This window comes from Mobula hypostoma, chromosome 2 (genome assembly GCF_963921235.1).
Source record: "Mobula hypostoma chromosome 2, sMobHyp1.1, whole genome shotgun sequence".
Classification (NCBI taxonomy): Eukaryota; Metazoa; Chordata; class Chondrichthyes; order Myliobatiformes; family Myliobatidae; genus Mobula; species Mobula hypostoma.
In genome coordinates this window covers 233,022,145-233,045,745 of record NC_086098.1, presented here as the reverse complement: position 1 = coordinate 233,045,745, position 23,601 = coordinate 233,022,145, and the positions used below count along the sequence as shown (strand labels likewise).

Below are 23,601 nucleotides of genomic sequence, written 5' to 3'. Positions count from 1 at the left end.
GTTCTTAATCTGCTTAAAATGGAGAAGCAATTCCAGTCCGCTACCATGGAGGGAGGGATGCAGGGGGGCAGGATGGAGGAATGGAGGGAGGTGCTTGAACAGCGCTGTGCTGCAGCACCTGTGGAACTCCCTGGTCAGAGCGCTGGGACTCTCCCTGGTTGCAGCAGCCTTGCGAACAACGCAGACTTGTTCTCTGTAGCCGGGCTTAATGTCCGCAATTCGCTATACTGGTCAGAATCCAATGACTGGCTAATATTGAAGAGTACGCTATCATCCATGACGCCTGTAACTCAGCTTCTACCACAGAATGTGCAGCGCGTCTGTTTTAATCTCTTCAAACAGCCACAGGCATTGCAGCCGTCAATCTGCAACCAAATCTCCTATTTTTTCAGCACTTATGCTTCAAAAAATGATGAGGGTGGTTTCTTCTTGTCATTCAACCGCCGCGATCAAATTCGCTCCATAGAAGAGGAAACGTTTCCCGTGATGGTTTAAAGTTTCATTTCTCTCCGAATCCATCAACTGTCCAATGCGACAAAATGCTACCACCATCATAGCCCTTCTCGTAGCCACGGGTAAAAAGGTCTGCTTCCCTTTCCAAGTCTCTGCCAGTTGAGACCCCGATTGTGTCCTAACCTCTGAGCAAAAAAGTGAAGCCAGGCGAGGAAGGGTTAACCGCAGACTGATGCTAACTGGCGCCCCGCCTGAACAGCAACCGGTTCATTCCCTGTATTCCTTAAGCATTTCATTAAAAGGAGATTCCTTCTTCTTTCATTCCTTGAATGGCCACCAGGGGATGGAATGAAAAGAGTGAAGATCTCGGTAGAACGGCAGCTGGTCCCAGACCTCGGCTGGACCCAGTTCTGACCAGCTCTACACAGGAATGCCGGGCTGCAGTCTGCGCGCTATCCTAGCCCCTTTACTGCGCTGCCTTGATTTATAGGGATCATTTTAGCGGGATTATATCCGCAAGACCACCTGTCGTTGGTGAAACAAAAAGCGTGGACTTTCTCTCGCTCTCTCTCTCTCTTTCTCGGCTGGAGCAGAGGGGTAAGTTACAAAGCTGCAAAACGGGTGTTAACTGGGAAAAGGTTGGAAAAAAAAGTGTTCTCTAGCTATCGCTGCACCTCATGTTAAACAATAAAGATTAAGTGTAAGCCTTTCATCTCCAGGAACAATTCTAAACCAGTTTCCCCCTCCCGCAAGGTCTGGATAACGCGGAGAGAGAGTAGTGTCAGAAACCTCGTAACTCACCGGTTATATAACTCAAGCTAATCATCTCATGTCTGACCGTGACACGAACGTTAGGAACCATCAACTCCAAACAGGCTGGCGTTCAGTGTGGGCTGGATGCTCGTCGTTGACTTAGACTTAAGCGAATTGTTGCAGCAACAGACTTGACTAACTGTTGTTTTGCTGTATTTGTTCAATATGTATCATCGAACTATCTGTTGTACTTTATGCCTCACTTTAACCGTTGTCATCCGACTTAGGACATAGTCAAGTCAGATCAATATTGAATCTGTTTTCGAAGGCTCGGCTGAAGGAAGTTAGCTCTCAACTCCAGTCCTGACAGGACTTTGCGTTCAGTAGAGTGTCGCATGTAATTCCACACGTTATCTGTCTGTGCTGACAAATTCCGTTTAGTATGCATGCAAGTGTCAGAGCGAAAGATGTATAGTTTTTAAATTGAGGCTATATGTAGTCGTGAAATGGGCTGTTAGTGATGTGATTTCAATGTGCTATTCTAGACTCTGACAAGAATTAGAATTGCCAATTCCTCGCCTATAGTCAACACATCGACGAGAAATGTTTAATTCCCTCCATCACATATTGCAAATAAAAAAAATAACAAATGGCCCGAAAGCATGATTGATGTCGGCTTCGCCTCAGCTTCCAACCGATAACTGTCAAAACTAAACTAGAATTGTAATCCTCTCTGTTTTAATTAGTTCTTTAGCTTCGAATCCTGTTTTGTTTTTACGTAAATGCAGTGAGATATTGCTGTCTATTCGCCGCGCCGTTGTTCCTTGCTGCTTGCTCGATGTACACAAGCCACGCACATAAAACTTGGGTTACCTGATTTTTGTTTAATGGTAAACTGCGAGGGGCATAGAAGCGCCAAGAATGGTGTGTAATCGAGTCAGACAAGGTGCATCCTTCCGAAAGCTATGGGGTGCATCTACACCAAACGCCGGCCCCAACGCGCTCCCTTAAAGCACCATGAGAATTTATTCCTTGCCTATGTCTTTTTCTTGAGAAATTATAGCTGAATAGAGATATTATTTTTCTTGGTTCTTGGCATCATATATGTAAAGAAAAACTGCTTTAAAATGGTTGCTTTTGAGAGAATATTGTTGAAGGATTGTTTATGTTATCTTTTAACTCTGCTCCTGCAGTGTCATAGTATTCCTTAAGGTATTTAGATGGCTTCTGCTCTTGTTTGTATTAAGTACCAGCAGTTACTACCCTTTTTCAAGAGGAAAAAGTTGCCGACTGCACGGAGAGAGTCCCTGGGCTTCTGAGGGTCTGGGATGCTATAGTTCAATGGCCCGTGGGGTCTCGGATCAATCGTCAGAGATCGCCATTCCGGGTGAAGGGAAGATACTCCGTCTCTGTCGTCTGGGGAGTAAGAGACAGCTCCCCAACTGAGTGCCAAGGTTAATTCCTCGCTGCCATCTCGGGGCAAGTCGGGTAGCCGCAGATAGATTTCAGAGGGGGCAGGCAGAAGCAGTAATGCCAACTACCTTACGTTTGTTTCGCGACAAGAGCACAGACGAGGCCAGGGCTTCTGATGTTCTGCGCAACTCCAGATAAGTGAAAAGAAATTGGAAGTGTTGAGATCCCCTTTGGATGGGTGCAGGGATCAGAGGCTGATGCTGAACGGATACGGGCTTCAGGATGAATGGGAAGGAAGATGCTGCCTCTTACCCCGAGGAAGACAACTGAACCCACTTGGCTAGAACCATTAAGCATCTTGATACTAGAAATTTACCCCAAGAGCGGTGCCATCAGAGTGTTAGTATGTAAGGGAAAATTAGGCTTAACCTAAACTAAACCGTGGGAAATGCTTGCCCTGCGTTGATTCTACCACGAAGAAGCGGCGTGACATTTTCTTCCTAGGTTTGTACGTTCAATTTGAGAGTGAGCGGTCAGTTTTACACAAAATAATGACCATTGCTACGCCTTGCATTGAGTAAAACTGGGAGATTTTACTCATAGGTCTCCGAACATATCAGGAAAAGTGATAGTGTGGTTAGGCCTACTGACGTTTTAGCATGCAAATTTTGACACTGAAGCAACCTATAATACATATAATAATGCTTCCACGAATGCTAGTTGCGGCTTTAAGCAATCATATCTTAGCACTCAAGTAAAATAAAGGAACATATTTTTGCTTGCAAATAATGCATAACGTCTGTTTCAGTTCTGATTTTCCAGCATGGGATCCCCTTCACAACCCCCCCCCGCTCCCCCCACGACCCTGTCTTCCCTCTATTTTCTCCCTTTCCCCACTCACTTGGTGTTTCATCATCTTTGCATCTCATTTGTAACAGTCTACTTGACCACCAAAGCTCTAACCCCGTAAGGCTGCCTTTTAAAAAAAACGTGCTTGTTTCTCCTACTGTCCAAGTGCCCACAGACTGATTTGGTGTAATAGCTGGCTTTGTCCAAAAGTGCCAACTGTGCTTATACATGCTTCTTAATTTGAGGCACAGCATTTCTTTAATTTATGAGATTTATTCCATTAAAATGTGTTTAATTTTTTTTACTATAAATGAACATTGATTTCCTTGTTGCAGAAATGCCATTCAATGTATGGTTTGGGTTCATTTGGCTTTCAAGCAGAAATGGTGCTCAATCACACCCATTCTTAAAAGAGATTTTTGCAGGGTAGTTCTAAAATCAGTTGTATTTCACTGCCTGTAAAATCTGCTGAAAGCCAATACAATTGGTCAGTAACTTACATTGTCAAATGTGATACATAAGATATCACAGTTTGATTATCACAGGTGAAATTGGAATCCCCCTCCCCAAAAAAAGGACCTTTTTTTCATTTGCAAGTTACCTGAATTCAAAAAAATAGAAATGGCTTTTAATAGTTGCAAAGACTATTGGTGACATTGGTGGATAAGATTTATTTTTTAGTAAATTAAAGTTGTTCTAAAGCTTTGAAATGTGTTTACTACCATCGTAGTTCCAATGGAAGTCATTTTAAAATTCATGTCCAGGTCCTGGGTGCTGCTGGTCAACAGATCATTTATTACCCATCCTCAGTTGCCGAACCATTGCAGTCCTTCCAGTGAAGGAACTCTTACTCTGTTTTCAGCAGGAGATCCATGATTTAGACCCAGCAATGACAAATGATCAATGATCTGTATATAAGACGATGTGTGAAGAGGAGAACTTGCAAGTTGTGATGCTGCTGTGTATCTTCTTCCCATTTCTTCATTGTGGCGGAAATTAACAGTGTTGTCTGTGTGTAACTGGGGTGTATTTTATAGATGGTAGACATTGCAACCACTGTGTGTTGGTGATGTTGCAGTGGCTGCAAATCAAGCAGGTTACCTTTCTAGGATGGCAGTGCAATCCTGCTGAGAGTTATTGAGGCTGCACTCATCCAGGCAAGTGAAGCGTATTCCATTGCACTTCAGAGCTATGCCTCGTAGATTGTGGAAAAGCTTTGCAGTGTCAGAAGATAAGTCAAGTGTGCAGAATACCCAGCCTCTGACCTGCTCATGTTGCCCGTGTTGTTAATTTGTTTGATCCATTTGAGTTTCTAGACAGCACTGACTCTTTGGCTGTGGAAGTAAGGGACTTCTTGATGGTAATGACTTTAAATGTCAAGGGAAGATGTTGAGAACCATGGTACTACCCCAAAGAACTCCTGCAGTGATGAAATGGGCTAGGCTGTTAGACTTCCAGTAACCAGAGCCTCCTGTTGCATGCTGCAAGACTCCAGCCACTGGAATGTGTTCCTGTGCCTATTTAAAATACTTTCACAAAGGCTTCTCAATGTCATACCCAGTCAGGAATTACCTTGAGGTCTAGATCAGTCACTTTTGCCTCACCTTTGGAATCTATGTTCATCTTTGGAATTAAAGCCGCGATATGTCAAGTGGAGTGGTGCTGGTGAAACACAAGCAGGTATTGTTGAATAGGTAAGTTAGCTTGATTCTTGGACCTTTACTGATCCATGAAGAGGTATAGTTCACTGAAGCTCATCATCAGGGTTGTAGTGTTTAGTGGACTGGCTAGAGGTTTGAGAGCTACATTTTTAAAACTTAAAGATCACAGAAACACTTTGCAAATCTGTGTTTGAACATTTGCTCATATCTTTCACATTGACATATTGAACTTTATCTACACCCAGGGTAAGTAGGTTCCCCACAGTGACAACTGAAGAGGTCCTTGTTATACAGGTTCACTCTATTACAGATCTTTTGCAACCAACTCCCAATTGATACTATAAGTACTAAGGTACAGTAAACTAAATGTGTGTAGTAAAAGACAGATTTATCACAATAATAAAGACAAATTTGTCTTCTTGGCACATGATGTTACCTTTGACATATATCAGCACGTTGGCGGTTAATACTTTGCTATTTCTCAGATTATATGAAAGTAGTCATACATCAAAATTAAAAGCTGTGTTTTTCTGTATAGTTAGACAACTTGGCATTGGGGTTGTGAGGAAGGAAAAGGTCTGATGGTCTGTCAACATTCTGCTAAATTCTTTTGGCCAGAACATGATGGCTAAATATTCTAGGAATTGAAAGGCAATGTGATGTATTTCATTAACTCCAGAATTAAAGGATGTTCATCAGGAAGAAGCTGCCAAATCTGTTTATATTTGTCTCTACTGAAAGGAGTATATATACTCGTACAGGATGGAAACATGTCCTTTGGCCAACTTATCCATGCCCATCTAAGCCTACCCATTTTGCACAGGTTTGGCACATATCTCTCCAAATCTTTCTTATTCAAATGTGCCTGTTCAAATATGTTAAAAATATCATAATTGTATCTGCCTCAACCACTTCCCTTGAAAGCTCTTCACATATCTGTATCACTCTATGTGTATATGTACCATCCCCTATATGATTAATATAGATACTTCTAGGCTGTAAATAGATGCAGATGATGACTTTCAACCTAGAAATTGCACATGAAATAAACTGGGACATTGTGAGGGTGAAGGACCATTTTATGTGATTGTATATGATTGCTGTCAGTGACGTAATAAATGTGACTCACAACGCATTAGAAATTCAGCGTGTCCAATATATCAATGACCAGAGTGAAATAAGGTAAGGTGGTTGTTTTACATTTCTGTGCACCCCTTTCCTTATGACCTTTGTTCTGACTCTCACCAAGCTTACAGTCCGTAGGTGTAGTAATACATCAGTACTTCCACCAAGAAACAAAGGGGTAATCGTATAGTGCGATTAAGCTATTCATCTATGGAGAATGTACAAACAAGCCCTGCCCCATCCTTGAGAATTATTTTCAGATGTAAATCACTAGCCAGTAGCAAACACTGGGAACAAAATCCAAAACATTAATTTTACAAAGGGTCTCTCGGAAATGTTGGTTCGGTTTCATTTTCCACAGATGCTGTCTGGCATACAAAATATTTCTAGTTTTTTGTATTTAGATTCATAGAGTCATAGAACAGTACCGCATAGAAACAGGCCCAGCTAGTTGTTCTGAATGATTGATCTGTCTAGTCCCATTGAGCTGCTCCCAGACCATTGCACTCCATGCCCCTCCCATCCATGTACTTATCCAGATTTTTCTTAAATGTTGAAAATAACCTATATCCACCACTTCTGCTGGCAGCTCATTCCACACTCTCAGCACCCCTGAGTGAAGAGGTTCCCCTTAAATTTTTCACCTTTCTCCCTTAACCCATGACCTCTAGTTGTAGGTCTACCCAACCTCAGTGAAAAAGTCTGTTTGAATTTACCCTATCTATACCCCTCATAATTTTGAACACCCCTATCAAAACTCCCCTCAGTGTTCTACGCTCTAAAGAATGAAGTCCTAACTTGCTCAACGTTTCCCTATCACTCAGGTGCTCAAGTCCCAGCAACATCTTTATAAACTTTCTGTCCACTTTTTCTATATTATCTAAATCTTTTATGGGTAGATGGCCAAAGCTGCACATAATACTCTGAATTAGGTCTCACCAAATTTTAGACAATTTCATTGTAACATCCCAGTTCCTGTGTTCAACACATTGATTTATGAAAGCCAATGTGCCAAAAGCCTTCTTTACCTGTGACACCACCTTCAAGGAATTATGGATCAGTATTCCCAGATCCTCTGTTCTATTAGACTCCTGAAGGCTCACCGGCATCTGATGAGTTTGGTGTTCATCAGTTAACACTAGATCACCTGGAAGTTTTGAATCTATCTCTTAAAATGTGCTATGGTACAGTGACGGTTCTGTGTGTAAACCGGCAGCCCAAGTTAGGAGAGTTGATCCTGAGGTTACCCACCACTGCCATAGCAGGAATGTTACCATCCAGGTAATCAAATAAACAAGAAACAGTGTGTTGGAGGAAACATGCCGAATCAGTGAGAGGAAAGAAATCAGCGATGTTTTGGGTCAAAATACTACAACGTGTAACATTTCAACCAAAACATGGGTAATTTCTTTCCTTCCACAGATGCTGCTCTACCCTTTGAGTTCCTCGAGCTTGTTGCTCCAAATTCCAGCATCTGCATTCTCATGTTTTTCAATTAAGTGAATAAGGTCTCTGCAACAGTTATCATAAAACCAATAGATCGCTGGAAAAGTTTGTCTGAGTCTTCAAGTTAGATTCTCTGCCAGTACTACTGCTTCTAGCCATTTTATGATCTGGACTCATTGTGGTTCTCTGATAGCTGCCACTGTTCAGGGCCAATCTGGAATTGCTAGTAATCTCGCCATCCCAGCAATGGGTAATGTAGGAAAATTCCAATTAGATTTGCAGCCTGCTGGTCTGTCTGGAACCAGTTAACTTGATTCATGTCTTCACCTTAAAACAATGCCAGAATTTCTGGAGAGTCCAAATGTAGGGTTCACAAGTATGGGGTTCAGGAGAAGCATCTTTCTTAGCAATGGCAAGTTGAAATCAATTGCATTGGTGTAATGAGCTAAAGAGTCATAGTGTCATACAGCATGGAAAATGGTCTAACCTACTCATGCCAAGTGAGATAGTGCTTTCTGCCTACACTTAGCCAATAGGCCTCTAAAACCTCCCCTATTCATGCACTATCTCAGTGGCTTTCAGATGATGTTAATATGCCCACCTCAGCTGCTCTTTATAGCAGCTCACTCCAAACATTGCCCATAATTTCCGCAAAGAATCTACCCTGCTCATGATGCCGTTTATATTTCTTGCCTCTGATCTTAAATCTGTGTCCTTTTCAGTTTAGCAACCCCTTCCTGAGAAAATGATTTCACCCTGTCAATGCCCCTCATGATCTTGCATACCTCTATCAGGTCACCACTAAATCTCCGAAATTCCAGTGTAATAAATTCCTAGCCTATACAACCTGTCCTTAATAACTCAGAACCAGGCAACATCCTGGTAGATGTTTTCTGCACATTTTCTAGTTTAGTAACACCTTCCCTTTATGATGGGGCAGGGGGAGTGAATATAGTACTCCAAGTATTGCCTCTCCAATGTCTTATATAAAGCCATCAGGGAGAAAGTGATGGAGTTTATTGCCCATAGAGATGACCAGAAGGTGAATCACAATCAGAATCAGTTTTAATATCACTGGCATATGTCATGAAATTTATTGTTTTGCGGCAACAGTATTATGAAATACATAATAATAAAATCCATCAATTACAATAAGGAGTATATGTAAAGAAGAGAATTAAATTCAATAAGTCGTACAAAAAGAGAGGGTGAGAAAAAACTGCTAAGGTAGTGTTCATGGGTTCATTGTCCATTCAGAAATTTGATAATGGAGGGGACATCGAGTGTGTGTCTTCAGACTCCTGTTCCACCTCCTTGATGGTAGTAATGGGAAAAGTTGTGTCCTGGGTGATTGGGTGGGGGGGGTCCTTGAAAATGGATGCTGCCTTTTTAAGGTATTACCTTTTGAAGGTGTCCTCGATGCTGGGGAGGCTAGTAGCCATGATGGAGCCGACTGAGTTTACAACGTTCTGCAGCTTTTCCCGATACTGTGCAGTGGCCCCTCCATACCAGATGGTGATGCAACGAGTTAGAAAGATCTCCACTGTATACCTGTAGAAATTTGCAAGTATCTTTGGTGATAGACCAATTCTGCTCAAAGTCCAAATGAAATATAGCCACTGCTGTGCCTTCTTTGTAATTAAATCAGTACGTTGGGCCCAGGGTAGATTTTCAGAGCTGTTGACACCTGGGAACCGAAACTGTTCACACTTTCCACTTCTGATTCCTTGATGAGGACTAGTAAGTGTTCCTCTAGCTTCCCCTTTCTGAAGTCCACAATCAATTCCTTGATCTTAATGAAGTTGAGTTCAAGGTTGTTGCTGCAACACCACTCAACCAGCTGATCGATCTCACTCCTGTACATCTTCTCGTTGCAATCTGAATGTCTGCCAACAATAGTTACGTCATTGTCAAATTTATAAATGGCATTTGAGTTCTGCCTAGCCATACAATCATGGGTGTAGAGAGAGTAGAACAGTGGACTAAGCCCACACCCTTGAAGTCAGCCAGGTGGAAATGTTATTTCCAACCCGTACGGACTGTGGTCTCCCGATGAGGAAGTCATAGATTTAGTTGCAGAGGGAGGTGCAGAGACCACATTTTGGAGCCTGTTGATTAGAACTGAGGGTTCATTGTGTTGGACACTGAGCTGTAGTGAATAAGCAGCAGCCTGTTGTAGGTATTACCTCTGTCCAGGAGACCCAAGGCAGAGTGAAGAATAAGTGAGATTACATCCATCTTAGACCTCTTGTGATGATAGGCAAATTAGGGTGGGTCCAGGTCCTTGCTTAGACAGAAGTTGGTTCTGGCCATGGCCAATTTCTCAAAGTTCTTCATCACTGTAGATGTGAGTCGTTGAGGCAGCTCACTCTGCTCTTCTTGGGCACTGGTATGATTGTCGTCCTTTGAGGCTGGTGGGAACCCCCAATTGCAGCAGTGAGATTGAAGATGGCTTTGAACACTCCCGCCAGTTGGTTAGCACAGGTTTTTTGAGCCTTACCAGGTACATCATTAAGGCTGGTGTCTTGCAAGAGTTCACCCTCTTGAAACGTTCTGATGGCGGCCCCCGAGACAGGAGATCACAGAGTCTCCAGATGCTGCATTGATTTGCACAGATGTAGTTTTATTCCTCCTTTCAAAGTGTGCATAAAGGTATTGAGCTCACTTGGGAGTAAAACATCACAGCCATTCATGATGTTAGGCCTTGCTTTGCAGGGAGTAATGCCCTGCAAACCCTGCCAGAGCTGGCGTGCATCCAATTCCATCCCTAACAACAATCAGAATTGTTTTATCACTTAAATTGGGAGGCAGCTCATGCAGAGAATGGATAAGGGTTTTCAGCGTTTAGGTTGAAGGGACTATCTCTATGTTGTCAAATTTAGTGTTGCTCTATGCAGTTCGTTAATGCTCTGAATACTATTTCGAAAATACCTTGCTGATACAAGCATAGTTCTTTGCACTAGTAGCCTAAGAATTTCTGTCTTTGTTAAGTAGAGCCAGGCAAACAATCAACTGTGAAAATGAAAAAGCCCAGTGATCTTAGCACATCCAGTTTCTGATATGGAAATGCACTGGGTTCCATTTATTTCTTGTTATTATATTCATCAGTAACGTGCTGAATGTGGAAGGGTGCTAATCGAAAAACAAAATTTCCCATTTTTCCAGCATGTGGTGTACTTCCAGAGTGTTGATGCTGCTCCTCGCATTTAATTTTAAGGATAAAGCTGGCAGTATTGGATGAACAATTATTTCTGGCTTTAACTGGGATGTGGAATTCACTAGTCATCGTAACCATGACAGAGCAGCTCACCACACTTCACTAAAGTCAGCAGAAATCTTAATGCTTACATTTTAGACACAGAAGTATCTAATTAAGTCACTTCCCTTTATCTTATCAGTTACAATGCACGCTCATATTCCTGCTATGTGTAACACTAACAGAGTTCCATTTGTCCTTTTTCAAAAGATCAGGATTCTGGTTGCATGATCAAAATCGGCTTCAATTTGAGCTTTAGCAAATGGCATGTTCTTCAACCAGAAGCAATTCAGCCACTTTGTATTGAAATAAAACTTTTCACATCCCAAATTGTGTGTATTGTCACCACTTCTGAAATATTTTGGATTTACAGCATATCATCCCTCTATTGTTGTCAAGTAAATGTGAATGGGAAAACAGGAGGGGTCCAAAAACCGATCTCTGGGGAGCATCCTGATACAGAAACTAAAATAATTCAGCTCAGGGCATTGTCTGCCATGAATGAGTAGACAGTAGTCCTCAGGTGAAAGAATGCTGTATTTCTTCTGTCTTACGGTGGTGTAGAAGGCGTTTGGCATGCTGGCCTTCTGTAAGCCATGAGTATTAGAGTTGTAAGTCGTGTTGCATTTATGTAAGATGTTAATGAAGCCACATTTGGAGTATTGTTTGCAGTTTTGGTCCCTTTTTACAGCAAGTATGTTATTAAAATAGATTTACGAGAATGTGGTTTGGATCTAGTAGCTCTAGTTTGGAAGGAGGGGTTATGTAGACTAGCACTTTATTCCCTGGAACATAACAGATTGAAGGGTGACCTGACAGAGGAACATAAAATCATGAGGGCCATAGACAGGGTGAAAGCACACAGTCTTTTTTCTCCCCAGAGTGAAAATGCAGTCTTTTTTTTCCCAGGGAGGGGGCAGGGTGCTGAAAACAAGAGAACTTATGTGTAAGGTCAGAGTCCATCAAGGGCTTCTTCACACAAGAAGTAGCATATTTAGAATGAGCTGCCAGAAATAATGTTTGAGCTGGGCACATTAGCAGCATTTAAATGCCATCTAGATAATTAAATGTAATACACACAAAGTGCTGGAGGAGCTCAGCAGGTCAGATATCATGAACGGATGGGAATAAACAGTCGACATTTCAGGTCGGGATGAGGTCCCGAGGAACGGTCTCTGCTCGAAACATCAACTGTTTATTCCCATCCACAGAAGATGCCTGACCTGCTGAGCACCCCAGCACATCGTACGCATTGATCCAGATTTCCAGCATCTGCAGTACCTCTTGTGGATAGGACAGGGTTAAGGGTCAAACAAGGGCAGATGGAACGAGCTCGCTGGGCAACACTGTGGGCAAGGACTGGATAGGCTGAAGGCCTGTTTCCATGCTTTGTGACTGCATCACCAATATTGCTGAATTAACCTTTTCCAACTAATTTTGTTGGCCCATTTTTCACTGCAGGACTATGCTGACCCTTCCTGGCCTACACCTCTGGTAGTTCCCCCCACCCTCAATCCAAATAGTGAATGGAAGAGGAGGGTGGTGGGATTGAACAACTGTAAGGTGGGGTAGTTCACCATTGAGAAAGGTAAATGATATCAGTTGTTATCTTTATTTTAGGCTGTTCTAAATGTATTGTGGTGTAGCAACTTTGTTCAAGAAATGATGAACAAATATGGCAGTAGATTTCATGTTTAACTGGTGCTACCACCGTTGCAATCAGACTTTATGTGAGTTTCTATTTGGTGTAAAAGATGAGACTGTTATTGTATCCAGTAAAGGCAATCCTGGAAGATATGAACAAGATAAGCAGAAGGCTGGTAGTGGAACTTCAAAAAAGGATTGGCAGTAGAGATGAGCTTGAGTACGGGGGGTGGGGGGGGCAACATTATGTGCATGAAAGTTGGAGAATAAAGTGTGAGTGGGCAGGTGAAATGGTGACAGACCTGACAGGAAGGCATTTCCTAGAAAAGAGGAAAATGGACTGGGAAGGGAAAGTGAAAGGTCAGCAGTTTAGTGCCAATGGGATTGAGACTGAATATGGTCAATATGAACAAGTGCACACACCATACTTACCCGAACTTTGTAGCAGTGGTTTGTTGTAGAGTTATATAGCATGGGAACATAATCTAAGGCCCACAGTTGCTGTACTGGCCATTATGCCATATTATAACTTTAGAAACAATTTTAGGCCACACCTGGAATTTGTTTGCATCTCTGGTCACCATGTCACCAGAAGGGTGTGCTGAGGAAATTCATCAGGATGTTGCCTGGCCTGAACCTTTTCAGTTATGTGGAGAGATTGGAGAGGCTAGCTTGTTTTCACTGTGTTGGAGGAGGCTAGCAAGACAACAGAGATGTACAAGGTTATGTGGGACATTGACAGTAAGAATCGTTTGTCCTATTTTGGGGGTGTCTATAACAACAAGGCATAGATATAATGTGAGAGTTATGAGGTTTATAGAGGAATTGAGGCTGAAATGTTTCCACAAACAGAGTAGATCAAATCTGGAATGCACTGCATGAGAAAGTGGTGGAGGCTGATTCCTTCACAACTTTTGAGAAAAAACTGGACAGCGGTTGACTCAGCAATGTGCAGAAGTCCACTTATCTAATGCATTAAGTGGTATTGTTAGCCAATGGATGGTACAGACATGATGGGTCAAAGGGCATATTTCCGTGTTCTATGATGATTATTTCATCACCCATTTCCAGTACTTGGCCTGTACCTTTCTAAGACATGGTATTTCAAGTTCTCATCCAAATGAGGCTCCTGCTGCTCTCCATTACTGAAGCAGTGGGGGTTGTCAGTATCTATTTGAGATCAATCTTTGAGAGCACTCTGAGACAACAATCACACTGCACATCATCGGAAGGTGCAACGTAAAGGTCTGCAGCATCATTACTGGAGGGCTGCACTGAAAAAAAATAGCAGGGAAGAAGGCAGCTCTTCCAGCGTACATCTGAGTGTCGTGTCAAGCAACATTGATGGAGATGTATTGCACCACCCTTCAAGACTGACAAAGTCCTTCAAACCTAAATTGTATAAATGGGAAGCCAGAAGCACCATGCAATAGTCTCCACTGTACAGAAGCATTTTAATTAAATAAAAGTCATCATAACCTGAATAACCCCAAATAAAGCAGTGTCTAATTCTATGGCAGTTCTGTGACAATATATCTGTCATTCTTCCACGAAATGGCTTCATTGTCATAGATATTCATTCTTCCTTGAAATAGCTGCATTGTCATAGACATTAGCTAGTTCTTTTCTATGAAACGTAATTGACTTTCACTGATTCTTCCTGCAGACTTTATTCCCCCACCGACCGTCTCCCACAGGACTTTGTAAACTATCTTTGCCATTTTACTACTTCAGTCAGCTGGATGAGAGCACAAAAAAGATGATAAGAAGCAGTCAAAGCAAAAAAGTGTAAAGCCAGAGTTCATGGGTGAAACAAAGTAGTAACAACTGGAGGATTTTGATCTCTGCTTCGTTTTAGACTGTAGCACGATAGGTTCATGTTTTGTTAAAGACAGATCATTCAGTGCACTAAAATTTGTTCAAACCTGTAACTGAATATTTTAAGAAATGAATGGTTCAAAGACCGTAAATTGGATCTGTTTGATCTCATCAGTTAATGCCGATGTCCACAAGGAAGGATCCTGTTTCTGCTGAAGAAGCACTAGATGGCGTAGTTGGTTAAAGCACCAGAATCAGACGCAGCGCTCTCAATCTCCAGGGACTCTGGCCCAAGGCTCCAGCATCAAGCCACAGTATCATCCTCTTTAAGAGGCTCAAACACAATCTTTTGTGGCTCTGATGTTATTCAGTCAAATGCTATTATATTTTACAACAAACTCTTTTTGCAGAGGCTTATCTAACATATTTTTAAGTTAAAACTCATGACTATAAAGGAATTTCCAAATGACCAAATGTGGATGTTCCAATTTTAGTGCCTTCACATCTGATTAATCATCAAACAGTATTTTTAATTTCTACATTTCACTGTGTTATTCATAATTCTCAGGTCTCTGAACAGAAATACTGATTTCTGAGGATTTGTATTAGTGCCTGCTTTCCTACTGATACTAATCTCTTTAACAGCTTAACAATATGCACATTTGGATTTTCACTATGCTATCATTATCTTCTGTGAGAATGAACATAATAAAAACAATTTGTTCTTTTTCATTTGCTGTCTCTCCAGTGATCTCTCACACTAATTACTGACTTCTTGCCTTTGTTTCAATCATTAGTTTTTGTTTCATTCTTGTCTCCACTTTCTTGCTCTCAACTTGAGTACGATATGCTTAATTTCAACCCTAAATCTCTATATGATAGTCCTTTTTTCTGTTGATTCCTTCTCTTTAGGGAACAGGTTCCAGATTTGGAGCTTCCAACCCCTGATAGCCACAAAATAGAGCACAGTGACTCTTCAAACATGGAAGTGTTGGGATGGGGAGAGATTGATTACTACTAAGATGGAGGGGAGCAGAGGCAGTGGTGTGCGTGGATGTGAGGAGCAGAGTACCAAAGCTTGAGTTGGAACAACCCTTGAGATTAAATTAACCTCTATTGGGAATTCAGTTTTTGAGATTAGTAATCCCTTATTGAGGCTCTGAAAAATTAAGATTATTTTTCTTCCTCATATGCCTGAAAGCTTTTATGCAATATTGACGACACTGACTACAATACACCAATGAAATTAACGAATGAACTTTTAATGTAATTCACAATTTAAAATTGGGTTTATCACTAGCATTTTTGTATACGGTAACAAATCATTTTATGTTGCATTTTATAATCCTTAAATGTGTAAGGGCATTTTGATACAATTATGTAAAGTCACTAACTTCAAAAATGTAATCTGATTACTCTAGCTCATAACAAAGATTATATTTAATATGAGTAGACTTGAGCAGAATGGGAAAAATAATTTGCTTAAGGTAACTGTGATGTTGCAGTAGTGCGAGACATTGGTGACATTGTATTGAAATATTGTGTTCATTTCTGGTCATCCTGCAATGGAAAAAATTACTTTTAGCTGGAAAGAGTGCAGATTTTGATGAGACTGAGTTATGTGGAGAGGTTAAACAAGCTAGGTTTTTACTCATTGGTGATATTATAGAAGTGTATGAAATCATGAGCAATTATACAGTGAATATCCTTTTTCAGGATAGAGGGCATAGCTTTAAGAGGAAAGGGAGCAATTCAATAGGGACCTGATGGGCAACTTTTCACCCAGAGGATGATCTAAAAATGGAATGGGCTGCCAGAGGAAATGGTTGAGGGAAGTATATTTAATCAACGCATGACCAAATAAATGGATAGGAAAGGTCTAAAGAGACATGGGCCAAAGGCAGGGACTAGCAGGACTAGCTTAGAGACATGTTTGCCAAAGCTCCTGTTTGTTTGCTGTACGATATTATTACTCTACAACTACTTTGGGTGCATTTCTTTCAGATCAAGTACATTTTAAAAAGATATATATAATTGCATATATATTTTGATGTTAATCTGCTTTTGGTAATGCTTTTTGAATGATTCATAATATTTTGGGAAGCTTTGCACTGGCGAACAAAGAGGTGCTAAGATGACAAGAAAATACTGACAGTAAGTAAGATGTTAAAGTTCCCTGCACTTGCTAAGATTGGAAAAGAAGCAAGTTGGCTCCAGTCTGAATTGAGTCTGTTTTCAAAGTTCCAAAAAAGTTGAAGGGAAATTTACTATCAAAGTACATCTTGTATAAGTCAACACACACACTACCTTGAGATTCATTTTCTTGCAGGCATTCATGGTAGAAGAAGGAAATGAAATGGAATCAATAAAGTAAGCACACACACACACACACAAAGACTGACGAACAATCATTGTGCAAAAGAACACAAACTGAGCAAATACAGGAAAAACAAATAATAATAATAAATAAATAATGCTGAGAACATGAGTTTCCAATGTGCAACAAAAGTTTTTTTTAAGGATTTTTGGAATGTATTACAAGCCCCATTCTGTCCATGTTTAAAGATCAGAGACTGAAATTGCATGGGGTATTCTCCATCTGGTATTAGGGAAGAAAAAGCATCAAAAGGAGGGTGAAGCATCATCTCGGGCTAACAGTGGGAGGTGAAGGCTGATACCAGCTGGAGACACTGCTTTGAGTTGATCACCCACAGTAGGGCTACCAATGGTGTGAAAGGCCACTTTCACCACTGCACGTAGTAGGAGTGATACTCTGACACCAGTGATAACCTTACTGAGGGAGATCAATCCAAAGTGCTACTCACACACCAGCCCTTCATTATTCGCTGGTTGCAGTCTCAAGACTCCTGTCTCTGGAGGCAACAGTTGCCTTTGCGAAAAGAAAAGGCATTTTAGTGCATACAGAACCGAAAGCACAAATTGGCATGCTTGTACTGAAGCTGCAATCTAATGTGGGCATTCCAGGAAAGGAAAAGTGACTGGAGACAAGGTATCCTGGATACCTGGAATACTTTACACCTCATTTAATGCAGCCTTTAATAAACAGAAAAATGAAACACCATACGGGAAGATTAATTTCGAGCAGTCAAACTGTCAAACAAAGAAACATTGCAAGTGATGCAATTATTCAATCTAATTTTATTCGATTTAAAGCTGCATGTAAGAATTTTAATGAGGCAGTTTGTAAAGCTTAAGGGGATAATTAGTGATGTCAACTCTTTAAGATCCTTATCAGGTACACAGAAAATAAAACAGTGCAGATACCGATGTCAGGCCAATAATGCTTATGGTGTTTTTGTTGCAATGATTGTTTTAGAAGTTGCAATGCCACGCAAGGGAAGGGCAAGGAAAAACAAAATAAAACAATAAGAGACATCAGCTACTGAAGGGAAAGAGAGCCAAGGTGCAATAGCATTATCCAGAAATCTGCCTCTGGTATTCATTCTCATGGACTTCCAAAGCAAAGTACAACTTGGAGTGCGTTTGGCACTAATGAGAGCGTTGACCTGCTAGACAACCGTCAGGATCCCCAATGTTTCTCTTTGAAAAAACAACAGCAAAAATAGAGATTTCAAATCATTTATTCAGTTGTTGGTTATGGAATTTTAATACTGCATATAATAGTTTGTACAATCTACAGTGGGAACTCTGTAGTCGTCTTCTACCCTGCAGTCGTTGAACGTGATACAATACTGAGCATCAAAAATGTTTGTTTTTGAAGTCTATGACATTGTGCAGACAGAGCGGGCAACATATTATGTGCTGCATAGTATTGTAGTAGACAAAGTGACCCTTATATGGTTTGTGTAGGTGCTGGGTTAAGACTGAGAGCTAACTGAAAAAGAAGGCAGTGAAAGCAGCATTGACTAGACAGCTGAAGAAATCATTAAAATTGAAGGCTCAAATCACCCAAATATATTAATGGGTCAAATCTGCAATTGATCTTCTTCACGTGTAATCAAGACTACCTGATTGCCCATGGGTCTAAGTCAACAGCTTACCCACCCTTCCCCCTGTTTCCAGCTGCACCATTGGATGAGGTGAAATTCCTCCCAAACTCCTCAGCAATCAGGGAGCTCACATGGTGTGTTTCTCATTTCTGTGCAGTTGATGTCAGAGCTTAATGCATGCATCTCACTCTCCCAAAATAAAACTCCTTGTACAAGGTAAGGAGTGATCAGAAGGTATGATCATCTTGCCCAAGCTCATTATCTTCATTATAACGTCCTTGACGAGCCAAAGGAACACCCACTGCACTTGATTCTATGGGTATTTGTTACAGTGAACAAAAAAAAACTGGAAGATGAAACATTAAAAACACATTGGTTACCCATCATCTCAGACGTGGAATTGTTGGGAAATGTTTGTGTTGTGTGGTCGGAGTGTTAGAGTGGATTTATTTCTGGGTAGATGATTTGTTAACACTCAGATGGCTTTGGCCACCAGACTTCTATTTTAACTGTTTGACAAAGGACTGTGGATTGAGTCCACCACAATGGGCTTCCTAAAAGGTGTAAATACCAGATGCTGTAGTTTCGAAGACAGTCTTATCTATACATTATAAATATTAATTGTCTTCTATGTTAGCACGTAAAATGCCAAATAAGTGTATTGCAGATTGAACTATAGGCTGTGGATACCAACACAGACATGTTGGCGTCAGAAGGAAAGGATGAAATCTGAAGGTGTGATGTTTGTATGTAGCTTCAAAAGGAAGCATTGTCTAAGTATTGCCTATAACTTTTAAGTAGCGATTGCCTTTGTGTTTAGCATATAAATATCGAGCCCACATTTTAGCGAGCAGACCTTTCTGCGGAAAGCGTCTCGAGATGCCTGCTGTACCTTGTTGTGTCGAATAAAGAAGCTGCTTTGTATCTACCAGTGACTCTGTCTCTCCGGTAATTTCATCCACGCCACAACACAGAGCATGTCAGTACAGTGCTACATGTCAGCAGGGTTTCTGGAGTATCCTACATATCAGTAGAACCAGGGGAGTATAAAAAGAAAAATAACTCAGCCCATGAGCCAAGTATCAGGGTGCATAGTTTTATAGTTTACTTCATCACTCCCCCCCCCCATTCCCCAGCTCACCTGTCTTCACCTATCACCTTCCAGCGAGTACTCCCCCACCTTCTTATTCTGGCTTCATCCCCCTTCCTTTGCAGTGCTAATGAAGGTTGTCAGCTGGAAACTGTTTATTCATTTCCATAGATGCTTCCTACCCTGCTGAGTTCCTCCAGCATTTGGGTGTGTTGCTTATAGTGCACAGCTTTATTTGCTTTTTGAATTTTGTTTGTATGAAATTGTGTGCAGGAATACTTAATCGGCAGGTACAGCTCTCCAGAGAACATGTGACTGGCTGGAACCTGTTTATCCCGCAGATATCCCAAAGCAGTGGGCAGACCTTAATGTAAACTGGCACTGAATGGAGTACTGTAGATGGTGCGGACGTTGTGTGTTGGGTGGTGAATTGAAGGGTGGAGTGGACACTGTTTTGGGTGGGGATGTAGATGGGGTGAGCACTGATGGTGGAGAATTAGAGGGTAGGGTGAGGAGTTGTGGGTAGTGTGGAGGAGGGAGAAGTAGAAAAAGCTGTGATCAATGAAATCAGGCCAAGATGGACATTCCGATGGATCTGTGCAGTCCTGGAACTTTATTTTTTGTTTCCTTTGACAGAATATTCCAGAGATGGACAGGTGAATCCTACTGTGTTTGTGACTACACCAGTGAGTATGTATTCGGGCATAAGGGAAAAAGGTGCCAGGTCTTTCCCCAATGTTTTATTGTGTCCATTTACCCTCTAAGGCTCTGAGATTGACTATGGGCCGAAACGGAGCACTATCTGGGTGAAGTCCCACACCCAGAGTAACCTGAGTGCCTACCAAGTTGATGCGAACACCTCTCCCAGTTCCCCATCCATGTTGGAGCCGCAGCTGTAGTTTGGTGTTGTGTCAGCTCTCCTCCATTTGTGTATACACTAGATGCCTCCTCCTCCTCCTACCCGCACCCCCCCCCCATGCTTATGCACAGTCTGCGCCTGAAACAACAGGTGAGTGAGTGCAGGGGTCACCCCGGCAACGGTGACATCATCCTCCTCACTGCTCACCTGTATTCCTAACTAAGTCTCTGCCAGGACCTCGACAGAGACTGCAGCTCAGCACCATCTCTCAGGACTGTTGCAAAGTGGAGAGGTCATGATACGGGGGGGGAGGGGGTGGGAGATAGAAATGGAGAACTGAGAGATGTGAAATTGCTGTGTTCCAGAGACAGGACGCATGGACTGTAACTGAGAAAAGAATGCGGGAGCCCAAGAAAAAGAGTACTAGGTTAATGCCTGAGTGTCCAAAAGCAACACCAATCCATTTGTGATCCCTGTTGTTAAATTACATATCCGTCACACACCAAACAAAATGGACAATACATCCTGTTGGCCACTCCTTCTGCTGAATCGGTGACTTTGCTGAACACACTCCACTGTTTAAACTAGATACTGAACACAATGCTGAATTGAGCTAATCCCATTTGCCTGCATGTGAATAACATCCCTTCATTCCCTCCAAGTTCATGTACCAATCTTAAAGCCTCATAAATGCCATTTCTAATTTGATTCCATCACTATCCCTGGAAGTATATTCCAGGCTACTAATTTGTGGGGGCGGGGTAGGGAATGCCCCACATATCTCACCTTAAAGTTCTTTTGTCCTCATCAACCTAGGGAAATGCTATGGGCAACTAACAAGCTTCAATCTTTGAGGGTGCGGGGGTGGGGGGGAAGAAAACTAGGAAAGCAGAGATTCCACTGCTATTAACTCCAGTCAATGTTGCCTCCACACACACACCAATGTCAGGAGATGATAAGAACAACTAGGGATCCTTAAACCAAGCTCAACTGTTCCCTGAAGTGTGAAGTGGGTTTAAGTGCCATAACTGAGGACTAGTAACATCTGAGCTAGTCCCATTTGCCCATATTAGGCCCATATCCCTCTAAACCTGTCCTCTCCATGTACCTGTCCAAGTACTGCTTACTGATGTTAATGTACCTGCCTCAACCACTTCCTCTGACAACAGGTTCAATATACTGACCGCTCTCTCTAGCTGAAAAAAGTTACCTCTCAGGTTTCTCTTAAATATACTAGAATCCCTCAGTTTCCAAATAGATTGGAATCTAGTGTCTTCTTTGAACACTGTGATAGTTTTTGAAAATTTGCCAACAATAGGAAAGATATTTTAGTCTCCAACGAAAAATATATCAACAGATATAATTCATCTCTATGTTCATCCTGCTCTGGTTACCTATGACTAACGCTGAGTGTAGGCAGGAACTTGACATGATAGGTTTCAATCTGGTCTTGGATTGGAGATGTTTGGAAACATCTCCCAGTTTTCCTTTAGTTGAAAAGCTGGCAACTGTGAAAAAAAAACAAAGGTTTGTTGCTGTATACAAAATTCCTGGAGCCAAGAGCACCTTTATTTTATTTGTCAAGACTGTAGAATAGGGTGGTCTTGTGTTTCTTTACAGCAAAGTAAGTTAGAGTGGATTTGACTGACTTGTTCAAACTATCAAACTTCTTTAATGGTTTCTTTGAATTAGCTTTCCACTGACAGGAGGGCCAGTAACCGAAGGATTCAAAGAACTGACAAAGTAATAGATTAGTGTGAATTGCACGCTCTGTGAGGAGGGTGGGTTAGATTGAATTAGAATTAGATATGTAGACAAAATCAAAGATTTTCAGGGCTCTGTGAGGATGCAAGTAAGGGGGTGGGGGACTAACAGTCCTTTCGAAGAATTGCCAAGGTTTGATGGAGTAAAGGATACATTCTAATTTGACGATCTTTTAATCAGTGTAGATTCCTAATGGTCATGATCCTGTTTCCTGAAGCTGACAAATCATCAGGAAAAATGCAAAGTTTCAGTAAAGAAGCCTTTATGATCATGCAAATGTTATCTGGATCTCAGAGCAACTATATCCCAAACCAGCAGTGTTCAATGTCCATTGGATATCAAATCAGAAGTTGTCACCCAGAAGGCTCACTATTAGGTTTTAGGGAATGGGAAAAATCTTGAATTAACAATTATGAAGTATTTCTTATCAGACCTACACTGACTGGTAGCAGACATGAATTGAATTGACTTTATTTCTTTCATCCTTCACATACATGAGGAGTAAAAAGCTTTACGCTACGTATCTGTCTAAATGTGCAATGTACAATCATGGTAATTTATAATAATTTATAATAAATGGAACAGTCAATGTAACATAGAAATACACTCAAATCAGTGTGAGTTAATCAGTCTGATGGCCTGGTGGAAGAAGCTGTCCCAGAGCCTGTTGGTCCTGGCTTTTATGCTGCGGTACCGTTTCCCGGATGGTAGCAGCTGGGATAGACCATGGTTGGGGTGACTCAGGTCCCCAATGATCCTTTGGGCCCTTTTTCCACACCTGTCTTTGTAAATGTCCCGAATCATGGGAAGTTCACAATTACAGATGTGCTGGGCTGTCGGAACCACTGTCTGCAGAATCCTGCGATTAAGGGAGGAACAGTTCCCATACCAGGCAATAATGCAGCCAATCAGGATGCTCTCAATTGTACCCCTGTCGAAAGTTCTTAGGATTTGGCAGCCCATACCAAACTTCCTCATCCGTCTGAGGTGAAAGAGGGCTGTTGTGTCTTTTCACCACACAGCTGGTGTGTATTGACCATGTGAGATCCTTGGTGATGTGGATGCTGAGGAACTTAAAGCTGTTTACCCTTTCAACCCCAGACCTATTGATGTCAATAGGGGTTAGCCTGTCCCCATTCCTCCTGTAATCCACAACCAGCTCCATTTTTTCGTGACATTGAGGGAGAAGTTGTTTCCTTTACACCACTGTGTCAGAGAGATGACTTCTTCCCTGGAGGCCACCTTGTTATTCTTTAAGATTAGTGTTGTCAGCAAATTTAATTAGCGGATTAGAGTTGTGGGTGGTGACACAGTCATGAGTATACAGGAGGTAAAGGAGGGTACTTAGTACACAGCCCTGAGGGGCTACTGTGTTGAGAGTCAGAGGGGTGGAGGTGAGAGAGCCCACTCTTACCACCTGCCAATGATCTGACAGGAAGTCCAGGATCCAGCTGCACAAGGCAGGGTGAAGGCCGAGATCTCTGAGCTTCCTGTCAAAC

The 23,601-nt window shown here is 41.7% G+C and overlaps 1 protein-coding gene across 2 annotated transcripts in view; it reads left to right on the top strand.

The window, feature by feature from the left end:
* The first annotated feature begins 847 nt into the window (after nt 1–847).
* The window catches only part of LOC134342923 (cadherin-22-like), a 1,022,768-nt gene continuing 1,000,014 nt past the window's right edge, over nt 848–23,601 (top strand). For both annotated transcript variants that reach the window (XM_063041624.1, XM_063041625.1), the window contains exon 1: nt 848–1,050. The gene's annotated coding sequence lies outside the window, so the exon portion shown is untranslated. The remainder of the gene's footprint in view (nt 1,051–23,601) is intronic.